Source organism: Malania oleifera, chromosome 3 (assembly GCF_029873635.1).
Source record: "Malania oleifera isolate guangnan ecotype guangnan chromosome 3, ASM2987363v1, whole genome shotgun sequence".
Classification (NCBI taxonomy): Eukaryota; Viridiplantae; Streptophyta; class Magnoliopsida; order Santalales; family Ximeniaceae; genus Malania; species Malania oleifera.
The window spans coordinates 21,988,955-22,004,705 of record NC_080419.1 but is presented as its reverse complement, the minus strand read 5'-3'; positions in this window follow the sequence as shown (position 1 = coordinate 22,004,705).

Sequence of the window (15,751 nt, the reverse complement as noted above, 5' to 3'; positions counted from 1 at the left end):
GTTTGGACATTGTCTACGAGGACGGGCGACGGATCCCTACCCCACGCCGGACGCCGGCCCCACGAGGTGGTCGAGCAGCTCCAGTACGAGGGGGTCGAGCAGCTACCTCCAGCCGTCCATCGAGTCCGACCTCCTCACCGCCCATTGTACATGAGGAGTATGTGTTTAGGCCGTCCGCTGCTGATTTTGCGGGACCCTCCAGTAGATCGGCGGATTATTGATCTGACTCTACCGTGACGCCGTCGATGTCGTACTTACTAGACGACCCTCTCGATGCGGAGGAGGTGGACACACCCGGCTTGCCAGCTCGGACTCATCCAGAGACTACATACGACATAGCTCCCCGTCCGCTTCACCTAGAGAGGGATTATCCAGTAGGTATGGGCAGAGATGACAGACATGTAGCCCCTCGACGTGACCGGACGCCAGACACGGAGGAGCAGCCAGGTGAGGGCAGACACAGACGGCAGCCACCCTGACACCGGAGACGACCTCTATGCGGTACCGAGTAGCCGATATATGTAGTTGTTAATTAGTTCATAATTTGATTTGTACATCAGATATATGTTTACAGTTTCATTTGTACATAATGTATTTATTCATGATTCATTTGGGCATAATGTATTTAGTAATGACTTCATTTGTACAGCATCTATTTGTATAGAATATATCATTTCTCCTTTATTTCAACTTGTTTGGAGTATCATTTGTACATAATGTAATTGTTTGGAGTATCATTTGTACATAATGTAATTTACTTAATTCTGAATCTATAGAGCAGCAATAGGTAAAGTGACAAGCAGGTATCATTTAGTGTACTAATTTGATATGTTGAATGTATACGAATCTGATGAATGTAACGTTCTGAACATACTGGTATCAACTGTATTTCAAGAATGTTTTATTTGCACAGGTGCGTGGATGGATATGCTCAATTTGTAAACAGGACTCTGCCGAAATTAGTATACTATTTTGATAGGTTTAATGTATACGATTCTCGTGAATGTAATGTTGTGAACATACTGGTATCAACTGTATTGGAAGAATGTTTTATTTGCACAGGTGCGTGGATGGATATGCTCAATTTTTAAACAGGACTCTGCCGAAATTAGTATACTATTTTGACAGGTTCAATGTATACGAGTCTCGTGAATGTAACGTTGTGAACATACTGGTATCAACTGTATTCGAATAATGTTTTATTTGCACAGGTGCGTGGATGGATATACTTAATTTTTAAACAGGACTCTGCCGAAATTAGTATACTATTTTGATAGGTTTAATGTATACGATTCTCGTGAATGTAATGTTGTGAACATACTGGTATCAACTGTATTGGAAGAATGTTTTATTTGCACAGGTACGTGGATGGATATGCTCAATTTTTAAACAGGACTCTGCCGAAATTAGTATACTATTTTGATAGGTTCAATGTATACAAATCTCGTGAATGTAATGCTGTGAACATACTGGTATCAACTGTATTGGAAGAATGTTTTATTTGCACAGGTGCGTGGATGGATATGCTCAATTTTTAAACAGGACTCTGCCGAAATTAGTATACTATTTTGACAGGTTCAATGTATACGAGTCTCGTGAATGTAACGTTGTGAAATATAATTTAGTCTCTCTATGTATGTTTCTTAGGTTTTATTTCTACTTTTAATTTCACAATATTGAAAGTAACACCAAACGGCCCCCGACGAAAAAGGAAAGAAGTCAATTAGGTGCAATTCAACTTGAATAGGGTTGAAATGTATACTCAGTAAAAGAGCTATATGATATGATGATTTATCTTTAGAACTACCAAATAAAATATAATCCTAAAAAGTGTATACCGAGCCATTTGTATTTCTACAACAGTTGGTTCGTGGCATCATTGTATCCTTCGACTTTCGGATGCTTCAGAATTGTGTTACGAAATATACAAAATTTTCATGAACATAAGAATTTTAATGTTTTGACCATAAACATATTGCTAAGAGATTCCTTCGCATGGAGCATTAATCTTTTGTTCATAATAAGATTGATATGGAAAGGAGGGTATGTCTTCTTATTTTACATATAAAGTAAGAGTTGTTGTTAATTAATACCAGGTTGCGAATTTAGATATGAATGAAAAGCTTCGAAGAAATGGAATTCGAACTAAACGAGGGAAAACATTGGAATACTTTGGAATCATTGAATGCACAAACCAAATGCTAAACAAAGGCACAATAGAACCAATCATTAAATCAGAAATGTAATGACAATCCAAAATGTAGAAAGTTAAACATAAGCCAGACGAAAATAATAACCTATGATCTGTAAAGGAGGAAGTTGTATTAACTCCTATCGATAATGGATACATATATGATGAAGAAGTAAAAGTTACAAAACATTAAATGTAGGACAGTGTTGTCCCAACTCTATATGCTAGAACATGTAAATTTAAATGTGGAAGGTAAGAGCAGATCAATCTCAATAATTTAGCGCCATTAATCATCATGCATGGGACTGGTGCTTAGAAGCTGCAAGTCTTGGGGATTATAGGTTGCAGGCTTATTCTTGATTTTATCATGATATGTGATGGGGCTATCTCTGAAAGGCATGCATGCAAGACTCCATGCCATTTATCCTTTTTATTATGTCATTGGTCTAGTCTAAAGTCTGAACTCTTAAAGATTTTAGGTTGACACTGAATGGTCTTCAATTTAACATTCTATATAGTTTAATATGTCCATGAACTCAAGTCTAACTTCATGCTTCTAAAGTAAGAGATAACTTCATGCTTGTACTATGGGGGGGGATATAATACAAATTTGATATGAAAAATATTAAATTCAAAATTTTGAATAGTATATGAAACAATTTTGAAATGAGATACACTTCTTAATTTTGTTCTCTTGCCTGATCTTAATAAACATTTAAATGGATCCAAAAACATAAGGGGGCAGCAATACAATATTAATGAATTTTTTGTAAAATAATAATTGCATTATTATTATTATTATTATTATTATTATTATTATTATTATCCCCAAGATCCAGCACTATCTATGATAAGTATTTTTGTCATTTGACTTAATAAATGAAACTGTCGGATCCTTCTAATTTAAATATTAATATGAGTAAAGATATTTTTTAAAAAATAGGCTAAAATAAACAAAATTATATTTAATTTTTTTATTTTTATTTTTAAAAGTAACTAAGACTTAAAATTGGGACTAAGGAATTGTGTTACAGATGACCTCCTCTTCCTCTTTCTTAATTATTCTTAAGCGATAACCACCCTTAGGCCTCCCTATTAAAGAAACTTTTTTTTTTTTTTTCAGAAATGAATTACTAAAAAGGAATTGCATTTTCCCAATTAATCTTCTATAGGCTGAAGGATCCTCATAGAAATCAGCATCTGCAGTAGTAAGTTTTAAATTGGAATCCATGGGAAAAGCCACTGGTTTAGCACCAATAACTCCAGCTTGTTCAAGTGTATCCAGAATAAATTTCCTTTGACAAATAGATATACCAGTTCTACTTCTTGCTATTTCCAAACCGAGAAAGTATTTGAGTTCCCCCAAGTCTTTGATTGTAAACTTGTCATGGAGAAAAGATTTAAGCAACTGAATTTCATTTAAACTATCACTGGCCAAAAGAATATCATCTACATAGACTAATAAAGGTATGAAAGATGATGTAGACTTCTTGATAAACAAAGAACAATCAGAAGTACCTTGAGTAAAGCCATAAGCAAGCAATGCTATGGATAATTTAGCAAACCACTGCCTAGATGCTTGCTTCAAACCATATAAACTCTTTAAAAGTTGACAAACTTTATTTTCTCCTTTGGCAACCGAACCAGGGGGTAAGTCCATGTAAACTTCTTCATTCAAGTCACCATGTAAGAATGCATTGTTAATATCCAACTGGTGAAGATGCCAATTTTTAATAGCAGCTATAGCAAGTAATAACCGAATAGAAGTTATTTTTGCTACAGGAGAAAAGTGTCGAAGAAATCTAACCCTTCTTGTTGAGTGTAACCTTTAGCTACTAATCGAGCTTTGTACCTTTCAATAGTTCCATCTGCCTTATACTTAATTCGAAATACCCACTTACAACCAATAGTCTATTTATGTTGAGGAAGAGTTACAAGTTCCCAAGTTTTATTTAATTCCAAGGCATTTAATTCATTTTGCATTGCAGCTTGCCATTCAGGTATTTGAGCAGCTATTTTGTAAGTTTTGGGTTCTTTAGAAGCTGAAATGGAGACTAGAAAAGCTTTATGAGAAGGAGATAATTGTTTTTCATAAAGATAATCAGAGATGGGATATAGAATACCTTTATTAGAAAAACAATTAGCAATATCAGATGAAGAAGTTGCAAGTGAAACCTTGGAAGCTGTACCACAGTAAAAATCCTGCAAATAGCTTGGCCGTCGTGTAATTCTTGAAGATTTTCTGAGTTGTGGTGAAATAATATCTGGGATGGGAACATTGTTCAAAGATGTTAGATGATTGTTGGTTGAATGTGAAGAGGATGGAGGAGTTTGATTAGAAGAATAAAAAAATCAGATGTAGAAGCTGATGGAGGGAATAAGAAAGAATGTGATTCAGGATTAGGTGAAAAAACCTTAAAAGAAAAAATATTTTCAGAAAAAAACTACATTTCTTGAGATGAAAACTTTATTAGTATTAAGGTCCATTAATTTGTAACCTTTTATGTTAGAAGGATAACCCAAGAATAAACATTTGGTAGATCTTTGATCAAATTTATGTCTATGGGTTGTAAGTGTTGATGCAAAACAAAGGCAACCAAATACTTTGAGATGAGAAAGATTAGGAGGTTTATCAAAAAGCATTTCAGATGGTGTTTTTTTGTTAAGACTTGGAGTTGGAATTCTGTTTATAATGTGAGCTGCAGTTAATACACAGTCACTCCAGAAAGGTAAAGGCATATTTGCTTGAAACAGTAAGGCCCTAGCAGTGTTTAACAAATGTTGGTGTTTTCTTTCCACAACTCCATTTTGTTGTGGAGTTTCTACACAACATATTTGATGTATAATGCCATGGTCATTATAGAATTGAGTTAAAATAAATTCAGGACCATTATCTGATCTCACTATTTTAACAGGAACATTGAATTGGGTTACTACCATTGTGCAAAAATTTTTAACGATAGAAGAAACTTCAGATTTCATCTTGAGCATGTATACCCAAGTACAACGAGTATGATCATCAACTATAGTAAGAAAATACTTGAAACCAGAATAGGAAACAAAATTGAATGGTCCCCATATATCACAATGGATCAAATCAAATTTGTTATTTGAACTAGACTAAGATACAGGAAATGAGAGTTTTCTTTGTTTTGCTAAATGACATACATCACAAACATGTGTGGTATTAAAAGATATCGATGACTCCAGCTGTTTAAGATAAGGTAACCTTGAGTTGGAAACATGACCAAGTCTGTAGTGCCAGGTATCTAATTGATTTTGGGTAATGGTTGAAGCCAAAGATGAAGAATGAAACTTGGCTTGATTGTGAGTAGCAGCCTTTGAAGGAACGTGAGATAAATGGTACAGTCCATGTTTCTCAAATGCAATCCCAATCATCTTCTTTGTTAATTGGTCCTGTAGAAGGCAATATGAGTTAAAGAAAGAAACACAAATGTTAGATTGTTTTGTTAGTTTAGAAACAGACAACAGATTGAATGAAAAACTGGGAACACACAACACATTATGTAAAGACAGTATATTTGAAATGCAAATACTGCCAATGTGTGAAGCTGGAAAAGAGTTTCCATTTGGCAAATTTATGGAAGTGTTGATTGGTGTAGGTGGAGAAGAATATAATGAAGGTGAACATATCATGTGATCTGTTGCACCTGTATCTAGAATCCATGAATGTACATTCTGCAGAGATGAAGAAATTGAATAACAAAAATTTGAAGGGTTACTAGAAAATTGAGAAGTAACAATGTTAACAGCCGGAGAAGATGTTTGATGAGATATTGGAGATGAAGTAGAATTTGCAAGTGCTAGCAATTTATTGAATTCCTCAGAAGTAAAAGAAAACTTTGGATCCTCATTACTCTGTTGAAGAGAAAGCTCAGGAGTTGTCATGGCAGCATGTGTAGTAGGTGGCTTCCTTTTTCCTTTTGGTCCAGTCCAGCCAGGAGGAAAACCATGAAGATGAAAACATTTTTCTATTGTATGCCCATTGTATCCACAATGTGTACAGTATAGAGAAAATCTCTTCTGTTTATCCTTTGAGAATTTCAAAAAACTAGATGGCTGAATGTTTTGTTTAGCAATCAAAGCATGAGTTTCACCGTTGACAACATTATTTAGTTGTCTTTGACTTTCCTCTTGAACTAGTAAAGAAAATATTTTGGCCATACTTGGTAATGGAGAAATCATAAGCAATTGACTTCGAATTGGAGCATAGAAATCATTCAGACCAATCAAAAATTTCAACACATAATCAGATTGCTGTCTAACCAACAAAAAATCAAACAGGTTGCAGGTACAAGTTGCCATTTTACCACAGCTACATGTAGGGAATGGTCGGTAGTTAATATATTCATCCCATAATGATTTGAATGAATTAAAATACTCAGTAATTGATAAACAACCCTGAGTAATAGAACTAAGAGATTTTTCAAGATGAAAAACTCTAGGACCATCACTTCGTAAGTATCTTGTTTTCAGCTCATTCCAAAGATCAACAGCAGATGTAACATAGAGAAGACTATTTCTTATTTCCTTGGAAATGGAATTCATTAACCATGAAAGAACTAGATTGTTTGCACGCAGCCATGCAGTATGGAGAGAACACTGATTTATAGAAGGAGCAAGAATTGAGCCATCAATGAATGCTACCTTATTTTTAACTGTTAGAGCAATGGTGATTGACCGACTCCATGCAATGTAATTATCACCACTAAAAATTTCAGAAACCAGTAATGCACCAGGATTATCACTTGGATGTAAGTAATATGGACTGGATGAATCATCAGAAAGATTGATCATACGATGACAATTTTGAGAACTGGTAGAATTATCAGCAGAAGTCATATCTGGAATTTCTCCAAGAAATATAAAAAATTTGCAGATCAAAGAATTTTTCTTTGTAAAGACCAGAGATAAAAGCAATTCACTTGAGGCTTTGCAATTTGATACCAGAATAATGCCGATACAGAATACTAATCTATCAGTTTCTCTTGATCAGCGTCAGAATTTTTCTGAATATTCGTACTGCTTAGAATTTGGAGGTGCAGTGTGGCTAAAAATAGAGCTTTCATGGTTTCTTGAAACTTAAAAAAAATTGTGGAAGGGAAGCAAGTGCTCTGATACCATGTGAAGTTTTTACATAAGCTGAAAAATTTTTCTCTATTATTTGCTTCAAATACAGAGTATATGTTTGTATTTATATAATACAAGAATCAAGAATAAAGAAAACTAACTAATCAGGCTAACTAATTAACTAATCTTCTCTTCTTCTAATTTAACTTGCGTAGCTTTGGATTTCAGTTCCAACTGTTCAATTCTTGAAGCAATATTCCAACACTTATTTATCTTATTATTGATCTTATCATGAATGATGGAATCATTATATTCAATATAGTATGCATGGGCCAATCCGCATATTTTTTTTGTTTTACGCCTTGTAACTCTTCCTCAGCCAGGCTTGGGCTGAATAGCGGAGCAAGTACAAGTATTAGTATAAAAAATGCGTCCTTTGTCATTAATATTTACTCGCGGTAATTGCGGCCTCTCGGGAGAATCGATGACTGCATCTTTATTTATCATTTTTGGGGCTGTCCACCCGAGACAATCCATTCAACGAACCAAAAAACACCACAACACAAGGAACCGAGTTTTTTCTTTTTTTATCATTTTTTAAAATATAGATATTAAATAATATTTTTTTACAACACATAATCAGATCTGTGTTTTACAAAAAATAATCTCCAATGACACATGGTAAATCTCGCTACTCTAAGTAGCGAGATTTGGTTAAAAATCGCTACTCCAAGTAGCGAGATCTGTGTTTTACAAAAATAATCTCCAGTGACACGTGGTAAATCTCGCTACTCCAAGTAGCGAGATTTGGTTAAAAATCGCTACTCTAAGTAGCGAGATCTGTGTTTTACAAAAATAATCTCCAGTGACACGTGGTAAATCTCGCTACTCCAAGTAGCGAGATTTGGTTAAAAATCGCTACTTGGAGTAGCGAGATTACGTCAGAGTCATTCTGGGAAATACTTCCCAGAATAAGGTATTATTTAATATATATTTTTTTAAAAAAAGTTAAAACGGGAAAAAAACTCGAAGAAGCTATTTCAACCGATGCCAGCGGAAGAGCTTTCGTAGCAATAATATAATGCTTTGAATCTATGAGTTTTTTCCCAGTTTAAAAAAGAAGAAGCTATTTCAATCGATATGACTTAGGCACCGCCATACATAACATAGAAATCATATTTAAAGAGGATGGACAATTAGCTAGAGTAGCAGGTGTTGCAGTAAATATGATTACAAAAAAGGAGAAATCAGTCACATTAAAATTACCTTATGGGAGTTTCGTTTGATATCCAAAAACTGCTTAGCAAGAGTTGGACAAGTGGGGAATGTTGAGGTAAACCAGAAAAATATATTAAATAATATCTTATTTGGGAAAATAATTATCAGAATGACTTTGATGTAAATCTCACTGCTTGGCCCAGCGAGATTTACTGTGCACTAGTGATGCTGTTTTGGATGCATGGCAAATCTTGTTGGTTCATCTAGCGAGATTTGTTTAGGAATACTAATCGGCCATCCATCCGGCGTTGGACGCGTGACAAATCTCGCTAGTTTATCCAACGAAATTTGCTTCGGAATACTAATTCGCTCATCCATCTGGCGTTGGATGCGTGGCAAATCTCGCTGGTTTATCCAACAAGATTTTCTTCATCCCTTACACAGCCTTTTTGCCTTCCATTTTGTGCGTGAATAGAGAGCAGGATCTTACGGCTACGCAGACGTTGTAGAGAGATGGAGAGGAGCAGGTGATCGTTGCTAAGGTAGAGGGCAATAGAGGCCGGACGTGTTGCAGGTGACCATTGCTCTTTGGGAGGCTGCTAACGTTGAGGTGTAGCTATATAAACTCAAGGAGATGAGGTAAGTGGATTTCTACCGTTTGCTCTGTTGATAAAATTGAAATTCATTTTTTTGATCGAAAAGTTTGTTAGTTGGATTGATAAAAGTTTTAGTGTGCCTTATAAGTTGTTATGTAGCTCTTTGAATTTGTTGTTTGAAGGTTTCGTTTGGAAACACCCAAATTTAAGGTTAGGGTTTTTCTTGATTCATTTCATTTGTTATTATTTGTTATGTGAAATTTACTTTTTAGTATGCTGTGTATGCCGAAATTCGAAATTTGTATGTGAAATTTACATTTCAACTAGTGTACTGATTAAACATTTTTGTGGAGATTTGGCTTAGTTTATTTTGAATGTGTTCATAGAATTGTTCTACTAAGAATATTATACCTGAAAAATAAAATTACTATCTCATGAAAATAATTGAAAGCAATCTGAAATGACCATGATTATTTGAGAAAATATTAGCATAGTTGATTGTGTTCTTACCTATCATGCAGTACAATCAACGATGTTCATTAAGGAGAATTTTTTTTAAAAAAAATCTAGTCATGTAAATTTGTTCAAGATTGCTATTGGCACTGGGAATTTCATCAGTATGTCACTAGTTGTGAAATTTTTTGTTGGAATAAAGAAAGTGAATTGGGTACCATACACTTGAATATGTAGATACCCTATTCGTATTATTTTTTAAATGTATAATATTCAATTACTTTGCTTTATTCTAAGATAAATTATTTTAAAATTGTAGTCCAGGACTCCTGCGCTAAACAGAAATGGTAAAGGGTTTGGTGTTGCCTAATTTTTGAATATGACATAGAAGATATTGTTTGTATAGCATGCCTTCCATTGTTTGTATGCATAATGAATATGTTTATTTTCTATTTCCTCAACTACCCTGCCTCCACAATTATTTGCCATTAAAATGTTGTATGAAACCAATTACGCTTGCTCATCGTTATGTCATTAATTTTATGGAGTAAAATTTATACATATGTAACGCCCCGAACCCGCCAAGTGGGGCCCCGGGTGTTATGAGACCAATCAGGTGTCTCTGATACCATTCACGTAGTAGAACTAATTAAACAACCACAAACAAAATGCCAGAGTTCTATATATATATATATATATATATATATATATATATATATATATATATATATATATATATACAAACCCATAAATGTCATGCCCCGAACCCGGTAATGGGACCCAGGGGTGAATAAGTAACCTAACATGTCCCTGTATTATACCAATTATCAATAACACATTACAATGAATGACGGTTCGACCCCATGGGGTTCCCAAACACCATATACACATTCATATACATTACATAAATATAAATATATATATATATATATATATATATATATATACAAACCCATAAATGTCACGCTCCGAACCCGGTAATGGGACCCAGGGGTGAATAAGTAACCTAACCTGTCCCTGTATCATACCAATCATCAATAACACAGTACAATGAATGAGGGTTCGACCCCATGGGGTTCCCAAGCACCCTATACACATTCATATACATTACAGATACACAACAGAAAAATGTCTTTCTATACATATTCTGTGTCATATTAGAGTTTATACAAAATGAGTCTAGGCTTTATAATACAAAACACAAGCCCGGGTGCCAACCATACCCCAAAATGACACCATGGAAACAAAAGTCCTAGCACTTACACAAGCGCTATCCACAGTACACCGACTACTACGCTCCCAACACAAGGACGCTAATTCTGGTTACTTGAAGGGCCTGAAAATATGTACGTATAGTAGGGGTGAGACACAAGACAGATCCAGGTTATATCGGTGTGTGGCATATGAGTGTTATCATGACATAAAACATACACAGTTCAATGCAATTCCAGTATTTTCACAAAACAGTTCAGTACAGTGCATCACACGCACACACACATGATCAAGTAACCTGGTGTCGTCATACCCTTCGGATCGAAGCCGACCCGCATTACACGGCGTTCCCGGTACATGGCGTAGCCCTAGGATCCCATGACATCGTACCGGTACAACTGGTGGATCCACACCCTTCGGTGATCAGTCGGCTAGGTTCACACCCTCGGATATAGAGACGGACACTCTTGCCAAACATGGCAGGTGATATTTCACACCCTCAAATATGGAGCTGGACACTATTTCAGTAACTAGAACAATTTGGAACCCAGTTCTTATTGCATTTCAACAAAACACAACTCATACATGTTCATATAACCAAACGAATCCACACCCATTTGGTAATCTAAAATCATGATTTTCCAAAAATATACAGTTTAAACAAGTCAAGGCACGACCATCCCCATAACATAATATATATCACAATATATTCACGGTTTTCCAAAAAAACCAGAGATGCAGCCCATTGCCCAATTTTTTCCAAAACTATAACATGAAAAACCTATAAATTTACTCGTTAGATTCCCCAAAATAAGTAACCAAAACGCACACAGGACCGTGAACCTTAGTTCTACCGAGTCCAATTTTGAAAATAACTAACATAAACAGAATCCCCTTACCTTTCCCCAAATGACCAATCCGGAACTCTACGGCTCCTAAACAGCGAACTGAGTTCTCAAAACTTATAAAACACATTACAGAAAGTACTCACGATTCCATTCGCTGCAAAACTACCAAAACGGAATTGAAAACTAAGCCTTACCTCAAATTTGAGCCCAAAACCTGAAACACTCGGAACGAAGATCCGTTCTACTTGAAGAGAATCCTTCCCTGATCCTCGTGGTAACGTCAGATCAACGATACTAGCAACATATGATGAAGAAATCTAGAGAGAGAGAGAGAGAGCCCTTCGAGTTCTATAGAGAGAGAGAGAGAGAGGATATGTAGATTTCTTAGCTAGGAAGCAAAAGAAAAGGATATTTATAGCCCTTTAACTCGGCCAACCTCATCGACGAGCCGATGTAGACGGTTCATCGACGAAACAGTGGCCTCGTCGACAAGCCTAAGATTTCCTATTTCCCTAAACCTCTCGGCTTCTCCTCATCGACGAGCACCTGAAATTCGTCGCTGAGTAGTAAAGGGCCTTCGTCGACGAACTCTGGGTTCATTGACGAAGCCTACTCAATTACCATTTTACCCTTCACTTTATTCATTAATACATATATCACGGTTCTGGTTCTTACATCCTCCCCTCCTTACAAAAATTTGGTCCTCGAAATTTGCAATTCTCTCATTCACGAACTCATTCATACATTCAAACACACTTGACTCTAGAAAGAATCAGCAGCTATTACAACGAAGCTCCATTACAATACATATATACATACCCTCACTTATGGTAGAGGAATACCATGATTACATACATAAACTGTAATGACCTGAAGAATAATGGTATTTAAATAATAAAAGAAAAGGAAATGGAAACCGAAAACAAAAGGAGGCAGTCGACTTCGTTGACGACATTGCATTTTGGAAAGGATAAATCCTGAGAAATTTTTCAGCTTCTCGTCGACGAATACAGGGGACTCGTCGACGAGGGTATAATAGGAGCTCATTGACGAGGGTTGGTGTCCGTCATTGAATTTTCTATAGGACTCGTCGACAAGGTGACGTGGTTCATCGACGAGGAAATACTGAGGGGTGATTTTGGGGTTTTTGAATTTTGTTGATGAAGGGGAGAGTTTGTCGACGAATTTTCTATTGACCTCGTCGACGAGGTGACGTGGCTCGTCGACGAAGGCCACAGTTTAAATAGGCCTAAAATACATTTTCGGTCAAAATTTCTTGCGCAAAACTCTCCTCTCTCTTACCCTTCGGTTCTTCCTCCTTCTCTCTTTGATTTCGGGCCGGATTTTCACCGGTTTGAGGATCTGAAGCCACCACAACGCTCTTGAGAAAGTTCTCTACAAGTCTGCCAGAGCGGATCGTCGGTGGGGCTAAGGTAGAAACCATCCCAAATCCAGGGTAAGGCTTCCTACTCAATATTTGGATTTTTGGCAGTTGTATAAAGTGTTATACGCTTTGAAATACTGAACTTTAGTTCTGGGGAATGTTGTTTTCAGGGTGTTGAGTAAGGGGACAGAATTTCTTAGGGGCTTTTTTAGGAATCAGGTAAGGGGATAAATTAAGCTAGTATTTTATGAAAAATATGTATATTGTTATAGCATTTAGTTTCAGGAAAATAAATATATTTATATATGATTTATATTTGGAAAAATACTGTTAAAAATGATGGTATGTTGAATATGCGAAAAACCTGTTAGTGTGGCATGAGTAAAAATTGTTATGGAATACTGTTTTCTAGGAATGTGTTAATGATACGATTTTTATAATGGAAAACCGGCGTACGGGTCGAGATTTTTATATGTTTTGCCGACGTACGGGCCGTGCTATGTGTATGATTTGCCAACGTACGGGTTGAGCTATGTATATGATTTGCCGGCGTACTGGCCTAGCTATGGATGTGATTTGTCAGTGTACGGGCTGTGCTATGATATGATTTTTTGGTGTACAGGCCGAGCTATGGATGTGATTTTACATCGTACGGGCTGTGCTATGATTTGCCGGCGTACGGGCTGAGCTATGGTAAAATTTGTAACATCGGTGTACGGGCCGATGATGTTCATGATATACGTATATATGCAAAATGACATGATTGATTTGATAATTAATGATATGAAATATCCATGTATCACAGTTTCAGTATATGTTATATGATATTAGAACCTGGTTGGCTTGGTCTAGGCTAGCACTTGCACAGTACCGTTGCTATGTGTCTATGGTCATCATGATCATGATATCTGTGTTAAAGTCGCTGTACGAAGTGGTGTGAAATTGGATGGTCGATGTGGCTTTTAAGAAGTGTGTGAGTGCCCTTGGTGTACGGACCAGGTCTGGCAGACCCATAAGACTAACAGACTGTACTTTTGACTTGGCAGTGGTCGGCCAACCATTGTCAGGTCCCGCCTTCGGGCCACACAACCGAGTCATGTGGGGGTAATACATGACAACAGCCAGCTAACCTACTAGAAATTTTTTTGTATTATTATTATATGAGATGAAATATGTTTATGAAAATGCACTATGTTCTGCTATATTTTGATATATATATATATATATATATATATATATATATGTTTTCCTAGATTTGACAAAACAGTTACTGAATATGTTCTGTATGGTATATGTATAACACATAATATTCATGTTGCCACACACTGGTATTAGTTTATTTCTTTTACTGAAAGGTGTCTCACCCCAAAATTTTATAAACTTTTCAAGAGCCCTTGATAGGAGAGCGGAAAAAGCCTCGCTGATCTAGTGCTGTTTATCTGCCCTATTTGAAAGGTAAGTTTTAGTAGGGACAGTTGGTTTTGTGGGAAATGTCCCTAGATCTTATATTTGGGATGTATATACTGAAATACAGTGGATATAGTGACTCTGGTTTTTATGGTAATGTGATGAATGATTTCATATTTATAATATTGTGATTGTATGTTTCCTGTTACTTAGGCTTCCGTTATGTGTTTTGATGTATCCCTGGTACCCACGAGTCCAGGTGGATTATGATCTATTGGAATTTTTAATATTGTGATTTTGTAATATGGAAAAAAAATGTGAAAATTAATAGGAAATGATTTAAGGTTTTGTTCTACAGTCTAGAGGCAGGACTTCTGTGGTAGTTTCTGTGTTTTTCCTGGGGTGACGATTTCAGGAAAATCATAGTAAGCTATTGTCAGGTTGTGTTCCTAGAATGTAGAATTGGGGAGTAGAAATGAGTTAGAAGTTTTGAGATAAATGGTGAGGATATGTGGGTAAATTATAAGGATATAATTTATAAGTTGTGTTTGTTGTTTCCAGGATGGATCAAGGAGGAAGTAGTGCCCATGCGAGTGGCAGTGATGGAGCAGGACCATTGGGTGCAGCTGGGACCGACTCTGACGCGGTATTGTGTAGCGTGGCTCAGTAGGTTATGGCTGAGATCACTAGGAGTTCGAGGGAACAGGGTGGTCCGTCAGTTGGCCATGGGTGCACTATAGAGAAGTTTAGAAAGATGGATCCTCCGACATTCTCAGGTGGAGTTGATCCTGCAGCCGCTGAGAACTAGATGTAGGAAAGTCTTGGCTGTGTTGCAGTGTACTGAGGAATAGAGGGTCATCTTTGCCACCTATAGACTGACAGGAGAGGCCGAGAGGTGGTGGACTGCGGTGAGATTGCTAGAGCAGCAGAGGGCGACTCTGATAGCCATGACATGGGACCGGTTTGAAGAATTGTTCTTCGATAGATATTTTCCAACTACTATCAGGGAGTCTAAAGTAGAAGAGTTCGTGAGTCTGAAGTAGGGAGAGCTATCCGTCCAACAGTATGCAGCGCGTTTCATCGAGCTCTCTCGTTTCACCCCGTACATTGTTCCTGATGAAGTGAAGAAGGCGAGGCAATTTGAAAGAGGAATATATTCAAGCAGGTGGTGGTGCTGCGGATCCAGGACTTTGCTGAGTTAGTCGACAGGGCAGCCTTGGCAGAGATTGGTGAGCGTCTCGATGCAGAGGAGTAGGGACAGAGGAAGAGATCTGCATCTACAGGCTTCCAGTAGGGTCATAGGTCGGGTCAATGGAGGAGAGGAAATCATGGCAGAGGTCGGAGGCGGGAG